The sequence below is a fragment of the Tiliqua scincoides genome, chromosome 2, assembly GCF_035046505.1.
Source record: "Tiliqua scincoides isolate rTilSci1 chromosome 2, rTilSci1.hap2, whole genome shotgun sequence".
Taxonomy (NCBI): domain Eukaryota; kingdom Metazoa; phylum Chordata; class Lepidosauria; order Squamata; family Scincidae; genus Tiliqua; species Tiliqua scincoides.
The window spans coordinates 237,538,639-237,560,102 of record NC_089822.1 but is presented as its reverse complement, the minus strand read 5'-3'; the positions used below and the strand labels follow the sequence as shown (position 1 = coordinate 237,560,102).

General features: G+C 41.2%; 2 pseudogenes; one reads left to right on the top strand and one right to left on the bottom strand.

Annotated features, from left to right (window-relative positions):
- Window positions 1–18,191, top strand: part of LOC136638963 (NAD-dependent glycerol dehydrogenase-like) — a 30,786-nt pseudogene extending 12,595 nt beyond the window's left edge.
- On the bottom strand, window positions 2,680–2,799 carry LOC136642482 (5S ribosomal RNA; annotated as a pseudogene).
- Window positions 18,192–21,464: the final 3,273 nt, after the last annotated feature.

Genomic DNA, 21,464 nt, shown 5'->3' with positions numbered 1-21,464 from the left:
TCCCTCCTATACTGAGCCATTGGCTGGAATGGGACACCAGGTCTACCTAGGCAGTAGATCTGGGTATCAATTACAGGGGGGAGCCCAGGTCTGCCAATTGGGAAGGCCTGGTCTCCCATTTGAACTTTAAGCCATTGGCTGGAATGGGAGCCCAGGTCTACCCAGCTGGTAGATCTGGGCTCCAAAACCAGGCAGGAGCCCAGCTGGTAGACCTGACTCCTGCCTGAATTTGGAACCCAGATCTACCAACTGGGTAGACCTGGGCTCCCTTACATTCCAGCCAATCTTGCTGGCTCCCTGTCCAGTGGACATTCTCCTGGTGCCCGATTTTGCTCCCCAGCCCAGTGGGCGCCCTTCCCTGCTGGGCTGGCAGATAGTGTGGGGGGGGCACACACTTATGACCCCCCCTTGGCTCCAACCCTGACATGAACAGAAGTCTCATTCCACTTATTACATTCCTTATATCAAGCCAGACCACAGCCCTATCTATTTTCAGGATCTGCTTTGTAGGGTTTTCAAAACATGGGTGTTTCCTAGCAGTGGTGTCGCTAGGAGGGTGCAGGGGATGTCGGCCGCACAGGGTGACATGCACAGGGGGAGTGACACTACTTCTCACCAAAATTTTTAAAATCTTGGTATTTTCCAATAATACCACCACGTTATATATCAATGCAATGAAACAAACTGCATTGAAATATCTCTAATTATCAAATGTTATAGAAAAAAAATCAGAAAGCACAGGGCTATGGTACATCACCACACCTACCACCTGGGACGTTGCCCCGCCCACTTCATGGAAGAAGGTCCATCATTGGGGTGATGCAAACCCTAGTGATGCCATTGTTTCTTAGCACTACCTGGAGACTCAAAGGATGCAGCTGGAAACTGCTTTACCACTGAGCTATGGCTTCTTCTGTTGATAACTGGTGTTGTTTCTATCCTCTACACCAGTGTTTTTCAAACTGTGGGTTGGGACCCACTAGGTGGGTCATGAGCCAATTTCAGGTGGGTCCCCATTCATTTCAATATTTTATTTTTAATATATTAGACTTGATGCTACCATGGTATGTGACTGCATTTGGGTAAATGTTACAGACCTATACTTTTAACAAGCTACTATGTATATTATTTTAACAATGATAGTAAATGGGACTTACTCCTGGGTAAGTGTGGGAAGGATTGCAGCCTAGGATCGTTAAAAATTTTCCTGCTTGATGACGTCACTTCCGGTCATGACATCACTTCCGAAGGGTCCTGACAGATTCTGAGAGATAAAAAGTGGGTCCCGGTACTAAATGCGTGAGAACCACTGCTCTGTACAGTAAATGCTTCTGCTTAGCTGCTGACATTGGAGACAGACATTCAATGATGTAGCTAGAGGGGGTGCAAAGCACTAAGTTTTGCAGGGAGCCTCACCACAGTGTGCACACACACCCTCGTCCTCCCCTTCAGAGTCATTCTGGGTGGGAGGAACAAAATAGAGACTCCGAAGGAGGGGGACACATGCACTCTGTGGTGAGGCTCCCTGCAAAGCTTAGTGCTTTGCACCCCCTCTAGCTACACCACTGCATGCATTTAGGCTCCTATTTTCAGCAGCGTGCCTATCCGATGATTATTATTTTTCTAGCAGGCCTTCCAAATTTGACAATTGCTTTTGAGGGGGAAAAAACCCACTTGGGAGGTGCACGAAAATGGCAGAAGGAACTTTCCGGCATTCACCATTTTTTCTCCTCATATCAAGTTTTTACATCAAGCACTTTAGAGAGGGGGAAAATTAGTTAGCGCATAAACTCTTCTGAAAAGTGAGGACTAATTTATTATCATGTCATTATTAGCAGAATCACAAAAAGGGTCACTGGTCTTTCCTTTAATTTCTGTCACAGGCCGCAGGCCGCATTATGCTGAATCAAGGATATGGGAAGATAATTAACACAGCATCTATGGCAAGTTTAATAGGTGAGTGATGAGAGCTAACAGTTGTGCTTCAGAATCCATATTTTAATTACTAGTGATGCTATTTGAATCAATTAAACCTGTATTGCGCAGAAGTAAATCACTGACATTTTGTATTAGAGAAAATGTACTACAAAAATTTTATTGATACCATTTTTCAACATTTATCTGTCCTCTCCATTTTAGAGCATTTATTATTCTTTATAGAAGAGGTGGGGTGAAAGCTCCCTGAAGCTGACACGGTTTATTATGTAAGGAAAGTGTTGGGTGTAATCCACATCCACGATTAGACTGAGAGGCATATTATTTCTTTCACTATTTATAGGGTAACCAAAAGGATTTACCAGCTCTGGTAGATAGTGATATATATAGGAACAGAACCTAAGCCCTTTGCACAAGTTGACGGAAGTTTCCTCTGCAGAATCCACCCGGGTGACTGACAAACTTCGTATGCAGTATGAAGAAGAAGGCTGAAATGGAAGGATTCTACTACAGACTGCTGTGGGAGTTTTCATTTTCTCTTTTTAATCTCCCTGCATGTAGTAAACTAACAAATCAAGGAGAGAGATTTTGCATCGTCTTCTCGCTGATATGCTAGCTTACTGCATGCAGTAAGGTTTTTACTCAGGAGGGTGCTATTTGAAAATATGATACCCTCTTGCATCCTGAAGTGGTGCAGTCCAGAATTTGACCAACATATAATGGTTGGCAACCTTCAGTCTCGAAAGCCTACAGCACCCGGTATTCCTAAGCGGTCTCCCATCCAAGTACTAACCAGGCCTGACCCTGCTTAGCTTCCGAGATCAGACAAGATCGGGCATGTGCAGGATAACAGTTGCTGCCAACATATAATGTGTAGAATCAATCAAAGGAAGGTGTAGAACCATCTTCAGTATGAACTTTCTTGGGCTCTGATGACCTCCAGAATCATCCTGGGATTGGTTACGTCAGCTGCTAGTCTGTCCCCAGTGTTCTAACTGTGCTGTGGCAGGCTCTGCCTCCGGACTACTGTGTCTCAGCTTCAGCTCTTGCAGCAAAATCAGGTCACACTTGCTTCTGTGTCATCATACACTTGTTTGCACCTCTGCTCTGTCCTCTGGACTGCTGGCTTGGTTATCTGTTTGGCTCCAGATTATGGCATTTGTGTGTTATTGCCAATGACCTTCCAGACACATGTCTGGCTATACACTATTGCCTGCTAGTCTGGCTCTCTTGCTTCTGCTCTAACCAATTGTTATCTTTCACGCTTCTTGCCAACAGGTGTCCCCATTCGCACTGTTGTATCAGCAGCATCGTCAAAGAGCCAATAAAGTCTTGCAACATATGGAACGAAATCCCAACTGCTGAGCTAATCTGGAAGGCAGTTACATGCTGGTGAACTGAGGCCCATGTAACAAAAATTGATCAATTACACAAATTAAGCATAGCCCTTTAGGAATTTGTTTTATTGGTCTGGACATCTGTTGCAGGATTGTCCAAATCCAAAACTCAAATGGTGCCTGTGGGCTGCCAAGTTTGGCAAAAAAAAAAAAAAAAAATCCAGTAGCTATAAAAGTACAACTGAAAACCTCGATATTAATATCATGTCCATCTGCTGAATGTTACATAAATATGCAGTCTTTTTATTTTCCTTGGGAATAACATTTATTTTTACTGTGCCCAGTTTGACATTCTATGACATTCTGTTCAGTTTATTACTTAGTAACTTTAACCGTTTCTTAAAAAAAAAAAAAAGCATTTATAATATAGCTGTTAATTTTTTTTTCTTCAAGTGCCTTTACCAGCTGTTTCACTTATGGTTATATAACACTAGAGAAGCCCCTTTTACCCCCGTGTAAGGAATTGCTGCTAACTAAAAGGAGAACCTTTTTTTTTTTAAAAAAAAAAAAAGCCTGCACATTTCAGTTTAATAAGAGAACATGTGCTGGAGGCATCATATTAAAACCTCAGATTAATTGTACTGCTTTTATTTGTCAATGGCAATTTATAAGCAATGGTGTTTCTAAGGCTGTATATATAGAACAGGTTATGGAAATGGCAGTCTGAAGTCTCAGCATGTCAAGCACTGAAAATAATCCTTTTGTCTGTGTGATGCTTGCATACATCTGGGCAACTTCCATTTGAATGAATAAAATGGAGGTTGTACAGTAGGCATGCTGGGGGCTGCTCTGTAGTTTGTTTGCATCGATGGCTGAGACTGATGGGTGGGGGAAGGTAACAAGGTGAAAGTTTAAGTGACAGTCCTTAGTCACAGTTGGACTGTCTTAGTAAGGTTTCTCTTAAAGGAAGTGAATTGAGGCATTCTGAGACTATATATGAAGAACATGGTGTTTGTGGCATGTTAGCTTGCTGAATGGGAAATATATTTTGGGGTTAGAGCACATGCAAAGATCCTATATTTAATGCCTTGTATCTCTTGTAGGGCCAGAAAAGACCCTATCTGAAGCCCTGGAATGCAATCAGTGTTGACAGTGCTGAGCTAGATGTACAAGTGCTGAGCTAGATGTATCAGGCAACAGCAGTTACCGAGGGCCCACTGTTGATCACTGAGACCACTTCTGTTTCCATAACCTTTGTGTGGTGGTGATGGACTGACTCTCTCAAGACTTACCCAGGTGGGAGAGGGACCTAAGTGGGTCTGCCAAAGTCCTTCTGGAATTGTGATGGACCAATGACCTGACTTTGTATATGGCAACATCCTTTGTTCCTATGAAACGGCAAATAAGACATAATTAGAGAAATTTCAAGACAGAATTCTTCTGTAGGGATTCACAAAGTGGGTAAGAACAGTGTTCCCTTTCTCTAACTGTTTGACTTCCCTATTGAGTGTGTGGAAGTGTAATGCCTCAGCTCTTCTGACCCTGAAACGGAGGACAGAGAAGACAGGCAGGGAGGAAATGCAGGATTTCAGCTGCCACAGGCCACTTACTCCACTGAGGTTTAGAGCTCAACAGAGCCCATATGTAGTCCCCTGGTTCTGGCAACCCATCCCAGACTCCACCTTTCTCTGGAGGAGTGATCTTCAACCTGGTACTCTTCTATCTCTTCACCAACACCCCCGGGTGCATTGTGTCTGGCAGTGAGCAGATATTGCGCAGTGAAAGGGTTCCAGTGTAGAGGGAACCAGTCCCCCTAAAGAATCAGGTCGGTGAGACTGCTGCTGGGGGTACAAGCTCAGGGGTCTTCAGCTCAAGGACAGGATTTGGCTCTGGTTCTGTGTAGTGTCTGAGTCAGGTGACTGTGCAGGTGGTTTTGCTGCTCTTCAGGGCCTCCAAGAGGAATTCTATCAGGGAGTACAAAGTTTCTTTGGGGCCCCTTCCTAAAGAGGGAGGGGGTGAAATAGAGTGGGGGGGGCAATAGGGATCGGGTTCTGCATTAGGGTTCTGCAGCAGCTGTAGCCCCGCAGCTGTGTCCCTGAGCTCCCATCCTCTCCTTCATTGTAAGCAGAACCACAAGCCAAAGAACTCCTGGAGCAGGCCAGCTTCCTCCCAGATGTAACCCTGTTAAGGAATGTATGCATTCCTGGGCCTGGTGTGTGTGGCTTTCGGCAGTAGTTGCTGCCATGTACCATGTCCATCCAGTGTGGGCAGTGAGTCTGGGTGAGAATGGAAAATGTCAGATCCCAGGAACTTTCTGGGCCCCCTTCTTTGGCTCCTGGGCCCCCCTTCTGACCCTGGGCCCGGGTACAAATTACCCTCTTTACTCCCCCTCTCCTAGGCCCTGCTGGTCTTCCAGGGTAGGTTAGCTCTTCTCTTCTGTTTCAGTGTCCTACTAACCTCCCAGGGCCAGGACCATGTTACCATCAAAATAGGGCCTTTTCTCTAGTATTATCTGTGAAACCCTTTATGTAGACCAAGCCAGTCCCTCTATCATTCCACAGACTCCCTGTGATTTGAATGATAGTGCTGTTAGTGGCAGACCTGTTTCCTTGTCAGAAAAACACTGGTTGTGTTTTTATTTGTGGGTAAATGTAAACTGCTTCATACTTTCCATACTGTAGCCTGTCTGTCTTGTGTGTGTGTGTGTGTGTGTGTGTGTCTGCAATCCTATATACACTTTCCTTAAGAATAACCTCCACTGAGAACAATGGGATTTACTTCTGAGCAGATATGCATAGGATTGCACACTGTGTGTGCATAAGACAGCTGTTCCTTGCCTGTGTGAACAAAGTGTTTCGCAAGCAAGATCCTTCCTTCTAGCAGCTAGTTCACAGCCTACACCTCTGCATAAGGAACTCTGAATCAGGCACTTCTGCATGATACCTTCCAGATACTTTTAGCAATATTTTGTGAGAGCCTAAGGGTTATTATTATTTAAAAAATAACCAACACGTAGGGCCTGTGTGTTGTAATGATTGGGAGGTTAGATTTGGGGGCTAGAGAACCCTGGGTTCAAATTCCCACTCATCCTGGAATGGCTCTGAAGGGGAGGGGCCGCTTGCACACTGTGGTGAGCCTCCCTGCCAAACTTAGTGCTTTGCACCCCCTCTAGCTCTGCCACTGGATAGAAATATGAGATGTACCTTTAATTTTTGCTGAATGTTAACAATGGGGTGCTGCTTATTTTAATTCTAATTGGTAGCATGTTTTACTGGTGCACAGACCTCCCAGTTTATGAAACACTGCTTGAGAACTGCTGATCAGGGACTCTCAACTGCTTTAGTATTTCAAGATGCTGCCTGGGCTATTGTGCGCACACATTCTGAATGCCCACACCTCAGACAAATAAAAATAGTATCACACTTGCCTCTTAATAGTATCACACTCTACCTCTTGGGCAGGAGGTCTGGTCTAGAAGGTAGAGCCTTCATTAGCCCAAAGATAACATCAGGAGGTTGCCAGTTCGAGGTCACCAGCAGTTCCCTGAACGGCTGAGAATGGCGAGACCATGAAGCAGCTGACAAGCCGAGCTGAGTGATTCCACCTGCTCTTGGTGTGAGCAAGAAGCGTCTTGGCTGCCCTCCATGTGAGAGATGGAGCTGCTTGCCAGCCTGCGTGGGAGAACTGGAGGCCAGAAGTGAGACCAAACCAGGAAGATCCATCTGAAATGTTGGTTCTTGAAAGAGAGAACCTCCATGATTGTAAAAATCCCCTTGAGGGATTTAGAAACACCTGCCTATGTAAACCGCCTTGAATAAAGTCAGAGGAGTAATCTGATGACAAGAAAGGCGATATATAAATACCTACTTATTATTATTATTATTATTATTATTATTATTATTATTATTATTATTATTATTATTATTAATAATAATAATAATAATAATAATAATAATAATAATAATAATAATAATAATAATAATAATAATAATATTGCAATGTTTCTTTCTGTTGCCCTCTTTTACACTGTCTTCATATTCTGGAGAGTTTCAGGAAACTTATACTGCATGTTTAGTATTCTGTTTAGGAGGCTGCACAATTATCCTGGTGCAAATGTATTCTCATTTCTGGGTACATTGGGAATCTTTTTTTTTTTTACAGAACACTTTATCTCTAACTGTAATTGTGAGCTTAAGGTAGGAATTGCCATATATAGGGCTTATGGGGTTCATAACTTTCAATGTAGTTTAAGTTTATATTTTTGCCGGTAATGCTTCCAATATACAGACACATGAATATCAGACAGACCTATCTGACAAGACTTTTGGACAGGGCTTTAAAGCATGTCATGAAAAGGCCAGAGGGCACTGTTCGGGATGCTGAACACAACTAGCACCTGGTGACTGACCCACAGAATGACACTAATCTGCAAAGTGCTGCTTTTTTACCATTGGACTTGATTAGCTGCTGCTTGATCTATTTTTTATTCCCAATTGTGTTTTGGTATTTTTACTGTTTGTTTTTATTATGGACAGTGTCCTGGAGGAGCACTGATTAACACCAAAGCAACTCGTAGATTTGGCTAACATGTATCCCTGCTCTGTTTAGTCCTCTTTGCAGTCATTAGTACACATTTTGTGCTTTGCAACAACCTGCACATGCACTCAGGAAAAAGCCCCTGCTCGAAGCGGAACAGGAAAAGTAGCATTCACGGGGGAGGCACAAAATAGTAAGTTGTGCAGGCACCTCAACGAGTTCTGTAAGCAACCTCTCCCCCTCTCCTTTGCAGCTGTTCCGGGCGGCAAGAGCAACATTGAAGTGTTTTCTTCGTGTTGCTCTTGCCACCGAAAATGGATCCAAAGGCGAGGAAGAGGGGCTGCTCACATGGCTCGTTGAGGTGCCTGCACAGCTAACCATTTTGGCCCCCCTCTGGGAACACCACTGAATGGGAGCAGCGGTCAGTGCACACTGGAGCTTGTATGAGAAGCACAGTTTGCTGTGGTAGCTGTTCTGCAATGGCCATTTCAGGATGATGATGATGATGATAACAACAACAACAACAACAACAACAACAACAACAACAGGTATTTATATACTGTCTTTCTTGGTCTTTATTCAAGACTTTATTCAAGGCGGTTTACATAGGCAGGCTTGTCTAAATCCCTTATTAAATAGGGATTTTTACAATTTGAAAGAAGGTTCTTTCTTTCAAGAACCACTACATTCAGGTGTTTCATTCCGATCTGGCTTCACATTCTGGCCTCCATCCTCCCATGCACAGAGCAGATGGAATAGCTCAGCTTCAGCTTGTCAGCTGCTTCAAGGTCACACGGTGCCGGTGGCCTCGAACTGGCGACCTTGTGGATGTTATCTTCAGGCAGATGGAGGCTCTACCCTCTAGACCAGACCTCCTGCCCATTCATCAGGTCTCTTCATGGTTCAGCCAAACAGGATCAGAAGGCATTTTCAAAACCACCGAAGAACCATTCATCATCTCTCTTTTGCTTCAGTATCAAAATTTGCTTCAGTATCAATTCTGGTCAGAAAAAAAAAAGGCCACTCTATTGAGCCGGTCCACAGTGAATGTTTGAATTCTATGTCCAACAACTTACTTTTGTCATACTGGACTCTCACTGGACAAAGCAAAGTCTCTTTCCAAAATAATAATAATACAGGATAAAGATAAGATAAAATAAGATCAGAGCACAAATTAAGCCTGACTATTTCCAACCTGCAGCCCCATTTTCAGGTACTTTGTGGAGTGCGAAGGAAGCATAGCCTTCTCACTAACCCGAGCAGCATTTCGTTTCATTCTTTTTCAGGAATGTATCATTTCTGACTTGTTGTACTGCTTTGAGTCTGTCCATTATGGACAAATTAACATTGTTCATTATCAGCTGATAATAACTTGATCCTTAAATTTTACTGTAGCTTGTGTCGAGATAAAATGGGGAGAGGATTTGAAAAGTTAAAATAAGTTTACAAGGAAGATCAAAGTGCAAAAATGTTTGAGAATCACTGTGGCAAGCTGATCCCAACTAAAAGATTTGGGGTAAATAAGCGCATGATTGTCGGGAAACAAATTGATGTCTCCGATGGGGCAGGTGGGAAAGCACATAGTCCTTCTAAGCAAATGCACAGTAATTTATCATAAACAGGCATATTTGGAAACTTTAGCAGGTGCTACTTTTGCAAGGTGATGGGGTTAACTACCAAAGTTGTATGTAACTTGGATCTTGAGTAGAGTAATTAATCAAAAAATTAGGTTTCTCTCTTTTTCTCCAGACCACATGGAGTGCTGAATGTAGGTGTGCCAACCAAAGAAGTGCAAACATATTTGTAAAGAAAGCTGAATGGAGAAATGTGCTGGAAAACCCAATAAAATAATTTCTCTATTGTAAAACAAAGGGTTTTAAAACAAAAATCATGACTATTTTTATTAAGCAGTGGAAAAGAGTAAGATAACCACTGGTTAGGATCACATTCTTATATCTGTTTAATTAGCTCCAAATTATGGTAAGGTGTATTTTGAATACACTGTTGCAAAAACTATCTTTGTTATACTCTGAGCCTGCATTTTTCACTTTATAGATTAAAAAAAATTTGGGAATGCACAGGCAGCAAAACACATGTGTATTATATGATTGAACCTGTTACATCCTTTTAAGCATTAAAATTAGTTTGACTACATTCTCCTGCTATATAATTGCTGCTAATTAAATTAAAACCACTCTGACATGCAGAAACAATTTAATTGGAGATTTACAGTTTATTTCACATTTGTTGCTTATTTCATATTATTTTCCAATGTAAAACCCCAAATCTTATAGTATCAAACATTTATTTTATGATTGTTCATCTCCATCAGATACTGATTATAAATCTCTCTCTCTCTCTCTCTCTCTCTCTCTCTCTCTCTCTCTCTCTCTCTCTCTGTTTTTATGTCTAGGTAGATGCAGACCATTAGCAAAGCACTGACCTAATGGAGCTGGGGTTTGATATAATTTTGCTATTCATATATGAATATGGAATAATAATTGCACTCAAAAAAGTGTGATTGGCAGAACAAACAAACAAAATGAAAGAAGAGGATGGTCACTAGAGGAAAAATAAATACAGGGTGTTTCCAGGTGAAATGAAAGTCTAGCTTGTAAAGTTTTCTACACGTGCTTTTTGAAAATGTTTAAAAATGGATCAATACTTCTTTGTTAAGGAAAATGCGGTGTTAAAGTGAGTACCAGAAATAATATTAAACATCGCCACATTCCTATTTCCTTCTCCATTTTAAAAAGAAAAGTTTTATCATAAGCACTGCTGAGTGCAACCTAAATAAACTCTGTTTTAGAAGGTGAAAAGAGGGGTTGGGTTGCTAAAAATAAGACTCGATCTCACAGGTATTTAAGCTTAAGGAAAGGGGCAGGACAAGCAGAGCGCAGCAAAGTAGCTTGTAAGCGTGAACATTATAATTAACCATGCCAATCATTTTAGTTTGTGACTGACATGTGGCATCTGTGCATTTCTTTCCCTCCATCCAACACATCTGAATGTCAAGTTGCTAGAAGAAATCGACATTTGGGGGGCCACCAATATCTGCATATGTGACTGATCTTATATAGCTGTGCTTTTGTGTGGTCATATAGATTGCATTTGGACGGACAGGTTTTAAATTAGAGAAAAACCTGAATGCATACATCTTGCATGTATAGCAATCTGTAACACACATGTGACATATCTGAGGGAGGGATTTTTTTTGGGGGGGGGGGCAACTTGTGGTAGGTCTCAATTTTCAATTTGTTGAGCCAAATGTTGTAATTTAATATCTCGATATATATGTTTGTGTGCTACCCATACTACCAATGCATACTACCGGTGCTACCCATTGGCTACAAAAGCTAAACCTCACCATGTGAATAACACTTTCTCTTGCATTTCCTCTTGTCTGAATGTGATAAAGGCTTGTTTCCACCACCACCACCCCAGTTCTCCACCCACAGAAGCAATTAGCCTATAATTGCTGTAACCGGGGCCATAAAGTTAACTCAGACATTAGGGACAGATCAAGAGAGGGAGAGGACACTTCATTTCTCTGTAAGGAAAACATAGCAATTAGCATACGAAAAAATAAAGAGATGCAAGTTAAGTGAATTCCTCAAGTAAAGAAAAAAGGTAAGAAAACTAAGTTGTTAATTAGCGGAACTTCTGTTCCCTTTTTTATTATTCTGTCAGTGTAACAAAACTGCAAGCGCTTATCACAAAGTCATCTCTATTGCTGTGTATACACTTTGGGATTTTTGAAAAGATTCTGCCGTTTGATAATAGGTTTTCCAATTGCATGAAGGGTGGTTTTTAACATTTCTTTTCCAGATGAAATATTTCCTTACTACTGTCCAAGTCTTCTGTGGTTAAAGAAAAGGCTTTTGACACTTAATAGACAATGCTTCCCCCCTCCCCCAATTCCCCCACCTTTTGCCTCAGACAAATATATATGCACCATAAAAGGCACAATGCACTACTATAATTGAGGTGCCGTTCAGCAGTAGCAATTTCAGGATACCTAGGTATAATTTTGTTTAAAAATATGTATTCATTACAAATTACATTTACCTAATTTTTGAAGGCTTAAAGATGGGATTTTGAAAAGGAAAAATACAACAGGATGTGACTTTTTTTTTCTCCCTTGAACAACTCTCATTCATTGCTACAGAACTTTCAGAAGGAAGCTTACCAGTGAATCTTATTACATGTGGTTCTTACTGCATTGTGTGATACATACAGCAGCTCTCTCTAATTCTGCACAGAAACCGGCATGCATGAGACTACTCAGATAACACCCGTTCCCGCAAACCTTTGGACTTGGATAGGATCCGATGTGTGCCTTTGCCGCCGGATCCACTCAATCCCACAGCCTCTCCCTGTTTCTCTCCCTCCCCACTCAGTTTTGTCCCTTTGCCACCCCTACTCATTCTTGCATTAGTAGAGCTAATTCCTGCTCCGGCTAGTGGCCAGCGCTAGGATCACAAGTACTGCAAAGTTCCGTCCTTCTGGCTGGCACTCTGCACAACTTATGGTTAGCACTGGTGGAACACAATAGGATTGAGACGTTTGTCATTGTCTGCATAATGTTTTTAATCCAGAAACTTTAAAAGTGAAAATAGATATATGTTGATTTCATTCAGAGTACGTAGAAAGGAATTGTCCAGTTGCCGTGAAGGTCAACCAATAACTGTATACTGGAAAACACTGGAACCCAAGCTAAGTATGTCTCTTTAAAACCATGAAGCATTTTGTTGTGAAATGTGAAGAGTCAGACACTTTAAGTGAGCAAGACTTGAGCTGCTACTTGAAATTAAATACCTGTTTGTTTCATTCACGACTGGCTGACTTAGAGCAGTTAGCGATACCCTGTGATGCATATATAGCCTACATTTGTGTTTCATTCCTTGCATCCCTAGGTCACATAACTGACTCCTGAATGCATGAAGTACCATCAAATATCAGGAGAGTAGGTTGGGTGACATTTTGTTAGAACGTGTAGAGAAGCCAATTAACACAAGAGGCTGGTTGGGATCATAAAGGGTTGTCCAAATTGGCCCACTGTATTCATGCAAGAGTTTTATGCATCTTGTGTTCTTGAGCCTCCTCCCTATACTCAGGCAATAAGCCCATTCCAGCAATTAGCTTTTTTACCTTGGCTGTAAGAGCTATATTGAAAACAGCTTTGATGTGTGTTTCACAGCTTTGTATTAAAGAAACAGACATGAGCCCTGCATGCACTGTTCCTTATGTGCAACACTTCAGCAGACAGAATGACAGGGTTTTAACAAGATGCACAGAGGGTCAGTTCAATGAGGAGATGCTTTCCTGAACTCTGCTTTACAAGAGAATCCACATTTATAGCTGTGCAGGTGTCAAAGATTTCCTTGAATAATATCTCATTCCTAGGTGACAATGATAATGGTAACAGTACTATTTTGAAATGTTATCTCACTCTATTGCATGGAGCCAGAACAGCTTACAGCGGGGTATCAAACATAAGGTCCACGGGGCAGAGGTGGCCCCCAGAAGCAAATTTTTCTGCCCCCCCCGTTATAATTGGGCTCTCCCAGTGTAATAATTGAGCTCTCTCATATTTTGATCTTATGAACAAGATTTACACATTTTCTCCTCTATCATTTGAAGCTAATGAGTTTCTAATGAGAACAAAGTTGCCTATTTCTGGTCATAATCTGATTAATAATGCCACTTCCTGCTTAATGGTGTCACTTCCAGCCCTCAGCAAGCGACACGAATGCTATTTGGCCAACAGTATGAAATAGGTTTGACACCCCTGGCTTACAGCGTTGTGTGCGTGTTTGTTTTTTCCCATATGATATTCCTATCCACCAAATGCCCATGATCTTAAATGAAAAACATGGTTTGGGAGATTACAAGACACCAAATGACCTCAAAGTGATAGTGATGTATACATAAAATAAAAAAAGAAACAAGAGCTCTTGGGTGTGATAAATCCTCTGAAGTTCAGGTGGAGGTCTATGTTGAGTCCCAGCTCCTGGAATGGTTCTTTTTCCCAGCCACACTAGCTACCCCAGCAACTATTTGAAATAGTACCACAGAGTGTCTTGAACAAGATGGTGGCCAGAAGTTAATCCTAGGTGTGATGGGCAGCTCAATACTATCCTGCACTGGAACGGGCAGGCCAACTGGCCTACACTGTATCCAGAGCAGGGTAGCAGGTAGCTTTGTGCAACTCAGAGTAAGAGGATTATTTCCCTTATTCTGGAAAATTCCATATCCAAATGAAATTTAATCACACAATAAGGTCCAATGCACCCTCAGCTCTTTTGTCAACATACAAACAGCAGTGCTTATTCAGAATGGCTGAACTGCACAGAGTAAACCAGAATGGAATATAAACAGCTACCCACAGACTGCATTTCGTGCCAGAGTTCTGGGATGCTGAAGAACTCAGCATTGGATAGTTCTCAACGTTGTGGAGGACAATACATTTTTGCACAGAGTTGAAATTGGCATAAAAGTACACCAGAGGGAGGAACAAAGCATCATTCTACCACTTAAAGGCATCCCAATTAACCAACATTACCATCCCCATTAAGCAGCAGTAGCAGTTGCTCTTAAATGTCTCTGGGCTTATATCTAGTTTCTTGGGAGATGTCCCAATTAAGTGGATTTTACTGATTAAACGCTTCCTGAGTAAATGAAGTGTACTTAAATCATTCAAATTAATAACTCATCTGAAAGAAATCAACTTATACACATATGGAATATTCTTTTCTTCCCCCCCCCCCCCATAGTAGGGTGAATACACATAGTAATTCCAGGGGAGTCACCGACAAGTGGTGCACTTGAAAAAATGCAGATACGCAAGTGGGAAATGTTTGGGGCTACCTGAGTCTTAAATCAGACTGTACGTCAGCAGTGAAATGTCAGTTCCGCTTCTCATGTTAAGTGATAAACCATTGTCATGCGACCGTGTAGTATTCCAGATGAGGCAGGGAAATTAATGCATTGGTCCTTGTCACTGTTCCGAATGGTGACAAGCCAACTCAAATTTGCCTAAAAGGGTTTTTCTTCTCCAGCATTAAATTGCCCATCTTGGCGCTGTGCCTCTCCCAGAAGAAATGCAGTACCAGGGCACATCTGATATTTATAGAACAACCTAAAAGTGTGTGTGCAGCTGTGTACTTCTATTATTTACCTTCTCTATTTTGAAAAAAAAAAGAAACCAAGCCAAATTATATTGGTTTTTTTGCTTGAGGCATAATTTAAAGAAAAACCTTTGTTCTATGGTTCGATGAGTTAAAACGTTTGAATGCTGTAATTAATTTCAGAACGATCTGGTTTTCTCAATTGCCTGAAAGCCCCTGGACCTGTGGCACATTGACTGCCACAATCCAGAGGGCCATGGTCTGCTGTGCATGGCAGGAAACTGCTCTCTCAGTTAGGGCTTCTGAGGCTACTTTTCTGAGAGCACCTGGCCTCACTTTCACTTCTTGAATGGAGAGAGGGACAAAGGGAATCCTTGGACTGGTCTCAACTCACAGAAGCCTCGCCCAGTGCTTACTGGAGAAGCTGAGGTTTTTTCCATCCCTACCCCAGCTATAAGTCTGTCTACACATTGGAATGTAGCAGTAGCATAGCTATGGGAGGGGCAAAGTACTAAATTTTGCAGGGCACCTCAACCCACAGTGTAAGCTGCTCTTCTCCCTCACTGTCGGAGCCATTCCTGGCCACAAGAGCAAAGTGGAGGTGTCTCCTCCACTTTGCTCTCACTGCCAGGTATGGCTCCAATGGTGAGGGGGAGGGGCAGCTTACAGGGTGCATTGAGGTGCCCTGCAAAATTTAATGCTGTGCTACACTACTGAACTGTAACCAGGTACAGGTTTTGTTAGTCCTTACCTGTGTACAGTTATTCATGAATTCCATTCAATACCAGTACAACCTGCATACTGTCTACATGGGTTATTGATTTTTGAAAATGTAGGGGAGAGAGAGAGAGAGAGAGAGAGAGAGAGAGAGAGAGAGAGATTAGTCTAATTTAACCCCTTATTGAAACCAGTGAGATTATTTAAAGAAGAACAGGGGTCAGTTCAGTTCAGTTCAGTAAGACCTTTATTGGCATAAAAACAGGGGTCTTTGTTGCAAAAAATCTAGGATCATATACTATCTTTCCCAGGAAAGCAGTCCTGAAATGAAAGCAAAGGTGAGCCAATTGTGCAATTCACAAGTAAGTGCTTGAAGCATTGAGATTGCAGCATGTTTCAGTAGTGTTCAAATCTGTTACCAGTAAAGCAAGACGATAGCAAGGGCCTTGTTGTGATCTTCTATCTGCATCCTGTACAGCACTGATCACATTATACAAAAAAAATTTAAAAATTAGTACAGTAGTTGCAGTATTGTCTATAGAACTATTACAAAATTGGTATATTTAAAGGCAAATAAAGCCTGTTGCATTTTGCAACTGAAAGTTAATCTGTTGTTCCAGCAAGCTTGTGTTTGAGCAAATAGTTGAGATGGGGGGGTTGCATGAAACTGCTTGGTAGAAAAAACCTTCTGATTATAATGCGACTTTGGAATGGAGGATAGTGCCCGAGCTAAATTGAGTTGCTCTTTTGCAGTATTATTTCTGAATAGAGATGCTGTTTATTGTTGGCTTCACTATGGGAAAAAAAAGACCACTGCAACTGAGTGCCCCAGTTAAAAAGGGAGGAAAAAGGTGGATTGGGAGGAAGGCAAAGAGAAATTGCAGCCCTTCAGTCACATTGTAAACAGACTTACTTTTAAAACAAAAGTAGGTGGGGGGGTGGGAGAGAGATTTCCTTCCCAGAATTCAGTCTGTTTCAAAAACCTATTTCTTTGGAAGTATAAATTGGGATGAGGACGAAGTTTGAGAACAAAACAGCATTTGGAGACTTTGTTCATTTCATATTTATCACTAGCTTGTTTGCTAATTTTCATTTGCAAGAGGCAATTCTTCCAGCTAACTGGGTGCCTCAATGGGCCACTGATTTCTTTGAAGTGACAGTCTGTAAATATGCATAAAAAAGAGATGCAATTAGCGCGTGTGTGGTTCAGTGCAGCCTGATTTCATTGGCAAGTTTACCCACAGTGTTGATAAGCTACATTATCTAGAAAATTGGCCGCTGAAAAACAGCACCTCTGATTGCCAGCAAAGGTTCCAGATAACAGGGTGCTGAAGAGAAATATAATTGAGGTTGAATATGTTAACCAAGGTGTCACATGCTCCTTAGAAGCGCTAATTTATCAGCATGTTGGAATTTTTATTAACATTTGGAATGCATTTCTACCACACTAATGAAGTGGAATTGGCAGTTCAGGTTTTAGTTATTGTCATTTCTGAGAAGTTAAATGTAATTTTTTGTTAGACACAGTTATGTAAATATATTTATACAGGGGCTGGGGGAAAAATTATACATTTCACACAATACAAATATGTTGTTAAGGAGGGTGGTGACAAATCGGAGATTATTAAAGCCGTAAATGCTCAGCAAATATTTGTGGATGTCTATTCATCTTTTTTTTAGAATTAAGGAATTTAACAAACCAAAACAACTCCTGATGAATTTCCAAGCAATTTTATTACGGGGGAAATATCCAGGCTGGAAGATATGTGATTAAGTTTTTATTTACTAAATGAGGCTTTTGTCTCAGGAAAGTTGTGGTTAGCAGGAATTTTCATTTCACATTCCGTAAAGGAAAATATTGGAGCCTGGCTTTTCATTCTTGAAATCCTAGTCTTTGAATGGCATGCCTTTGCTTTGCTGGGGGCAAATCTGTTTGCCCTAATGAATAGAATATCTGGCTTGTCCAGTTTCCAAAAATCTATCCGTATGTACCTGGTTGCAAGTTAGTTGATCTGATTGAGTTTTTTGTTTGTTTGTTTGTTTTGAAGCAATATTCCAGTCTGGGCATTATGGTAAAAACGGATCATTCATGTGGAAATAAGTGATGCGTACAATCAGTGACTGGTAAATAAGATCAGACTTTTAAAAACTGTTAGTAAAAGACATTTAAGGAAAATCATGTTTGAAGTATCTTTGTGATGGCTTTTATGCAAACCTAAGGATATTTTGCATTCTTACATGTTTTCGAGGTGACATTTTGCACCATAGAGCTTCTTCTTGTGGATTTAAGTGTGTGCTCCATCGGCAAGAATGAAAGAGGCTATAACATATGACTGTGTTTCTGTATGTGCACCAGAGGGTGGCAGACACACCTTTCATCCATTCCAAAGATCAGAAGCCTCTGGTGCTGTGCTGGCTAGCAGAAATTCTGGCAGGAAGGCTGGCTTGGGTGACAGACTTGCAAGCTGCTTTCGTATTCCTGGTACCTGACGCCTTGACTGGTCACAATTTAGAAGGAGGGCAGAGTGTGTGGTAGAAAGAGAATGGGAATGTTTTTTCAATTCAGTGCTTCCAAAGAACACGTGGAAGAATGGCACACATATACACAGCAAAGATTCCCTGAACACATCCAAAAACTTCGCAAGTTAGTGACCATCTTCTGCTCCCATAAAATGTGTAGCATTATGTTTTTTAAAATAATGTTTTTGCACTTGTAATTCTCTAACAACTATTTTTTAACACAGTCTGTTGTAGCTCCTAGCTTACTAAATCAGTGTGTGGTATAGCAGCACTGGGCCCTTGAAAAGCCATCCCATACATTAACAGTAGGGAACTGCTTTCTCCAAAGCCCCTTTGATTTGGATTGAGGAAATCAGACTGTAGATTGCTATCCAATGAATCATTCGCAGTTGTTTTGAAATAAAGTATAATCCTACATTGTACAAATAGGTAAAAACACCCTGTTACAGTTTGAACATTGCATTCCAGTCTTAGCAGAATTACTGCTTCAAAAATATCTAGATTGGCTGATGCATAGTCTTCAACTTTAATGTCAAATATCAAAAAAGCTAACCCCCAAAACGTTATACTTGGGGTGTTTCCGATCTCTTCAGCTGGGTTTTGTTCTGAGTACTTACCTACATTGGAAATTGAGAGAATAGCATTAATGGGATTGTGCTGCATGTGTGTTTCTAGTTTTGAAATTCAAATGATTTTAGCTGTTTCAGTACCGTTACAAGTACATTCTAAAATAAGTTTTATTATTTTTATTTTGAGCATTATTTTTTCTTGTTTGCTCAGGTTCATAATGTCTGTGTTGTATTCAGGTCCAGTGAGTTGACTGTACCTGTGTGGAGCCTGAAATTAATAGTCAAGTTTCAACAGACGATCCAGTTGTCTATATTTTCTATATTGTCTATTTATATAGTAAATATATCATACTATATTTTGAATTTTGCACAGTATTTATTGCATCATTATGCAGAAGTAGAGGATGGGAGGCCTGTGGGCAATATTTAATAGACAAAACATCTTCTTGTAGACCAAGATTTTGATTTACACCTGATCAGGTTATTAGCCCATGAAAATGTGGGCAAGCTTTCCAAGTTGGAGAGCTTGGTGAAGGAGATGGCCTCTGGGTCTTTTCCTGGCACTGTATATTTAACTAATCTGTTTAAAGCTGCAATCACATGCAAAGTTTACTTGGGAGTAGTTTCTGATGAACTCGGTGGACTCATTTTTGAACAAACATGCGTGGGAAGATCAAGCTGCAAATGTGATATTCAGGAAACCTCCGAGACTGAAAGAGGAAAGGGAAGATTCTCATAGCCGTGCCACTGGATCTGCTCCAGCTTTCTTCCCAAATGCCATGCACACACATGCTCACTTTCTGGGCAAGGATGATAAAAAGCATTCAAGGAAAAAAGGTCCCCCCCTCCCCTCCCATGCGACACACACACAGAGCTTCCTTCACATGAAGGCTATATTGGAACCTTCTGGAGAATGGTTATGTGACATGGTGACGCATTTGTTGGGCCTTTGTGAACAAAGCAAAACTAATAAATGTATTTTTCATGGTTCAAGATGTAAACCTAGAATTCTGCCCAAAATTTTTTAAAAAAAAATTAAGCAGAGAATACAGAAAAAGAAAATAATGAAAACTATTTCAGATGGTAGCACATGCTAAAAGATTTTTATTTTATCCAATGAGGATGTGGACATGATGGTTGCTGAACATCTTTTGGGTGCACTCTAGCCTATAGTCCTCATTCATCCCATTTACATCCTTGTCATGTCTAAAGCCTTTTTCATGGAAGCAGGAAAGAGGTTTTGTTTTTGTAAAGGTGGACCAAAATTTTAACATGGGCTCTATTGTGCTCTCATTATATTACTCTAGGCCTCAAATGGTCAACCTCAAATGGAGGGGGAGGAGCAGATGGTCAGAGGGCAGAGGACAAAGGGTCTCAGCCTAATTTTCCTCCTCCCCAGTGGCATTGCTACAGGGGGACGGCGCGGTTAGTACTGCAGGTGCTGCAACACACTGTGTCAGGGCCCCTCCACTCACTCTCAGAGCCATTCCAGGCATCAATGGCAACAAACCCTGAAAGCATCCTCCCATCACACAGGCCTACAAAACTGAGGGTCAGAAAAGTTTTTCCCAAACTTTATGGTGGTTTGATATGAATTTGGGGTGCCGATTCCAAAAATGGCATCCGTTTTGCTCTATTGTGCCTAGTTTGGGAGATATAGTATAGTCTCATTAGTGAATGATTCAAGCAGCTTCCTCATGAGGAAGCTGCTTGAACCATTCACTAAAGAGGCCATGCCGTGTCTCCAAAACTAGACGTGATAGGGCAAAACGGATGCCATTTTTGGAATCAGCACCCCAAATATACCCAGGAATTGGTGTAACGTTTAAGGAAGCAAAATGTGTGTTGTGTGTCATAGTTTCTCCTGCCCATCACAAGCTCAGCTGGCTCAACTGTAATTCTTCTTCCAAGAATTACAGTTTGTCCCCTGGAGTCAACATCTCGAAGTAAAACTTCAAGTGGAACCAATCCAAACATCACATTTTTAAATTATTTTTCTGCTCACAAAATCTTTTTCTATGAATCCCATACACTTGCCTCATACTGTGTCATGCTTTGGAAAATTGGGTTTGATTCTCACATGACTGTGGCTGGCCTTTCATCCCAAGGTTAACGTTCAAACAGGAGTGAACTCATCAGGAGTTCTTCCAGCTAATTCTAGGGGGACTTGTATAATGTGGCTGGACCTCTTGTGAACGGCTTGTTTTAGACCAACCGAAGAGGGAAAAATACCAAATTCCAGTAATTTGAAACATAACCCCACAATTTGCAATTGGCATATTAATAACCGAGAACTCTGTTTTTCTTCCAGACCTATGAAAAAGTCCACGAACTAAACAGACTGTGAGGCCTGAACCAATCTTTTGTGTCAAGTAATGATTTTTCCAGTTTAAAACTGGAAACATCTGGGACAACATAATGATATGAATCCATTGTATTAATAAGACCCATATAATTCTAATTCCTCAGTATGAATCAATGGTGCTACTTATTTATGAATATCGCCTCAGTACAGTTCTTTAAACTAGTAGTGAGTATGGTGTTATTGGGAGCCAATTAGAGGTATCAGTGAAATTCACTGGCATAAAAATGAGCTTTGGGGGCTCCTTAATTCTCATCTCAAAACAGAGGTGAGTGTTGGGAGTTGAAAAAGTCTTCTCTACCTCAAATTAATATTGAACTATGAGAAGATGTCCTCTAGTTTCCCTCACTGAAGAACT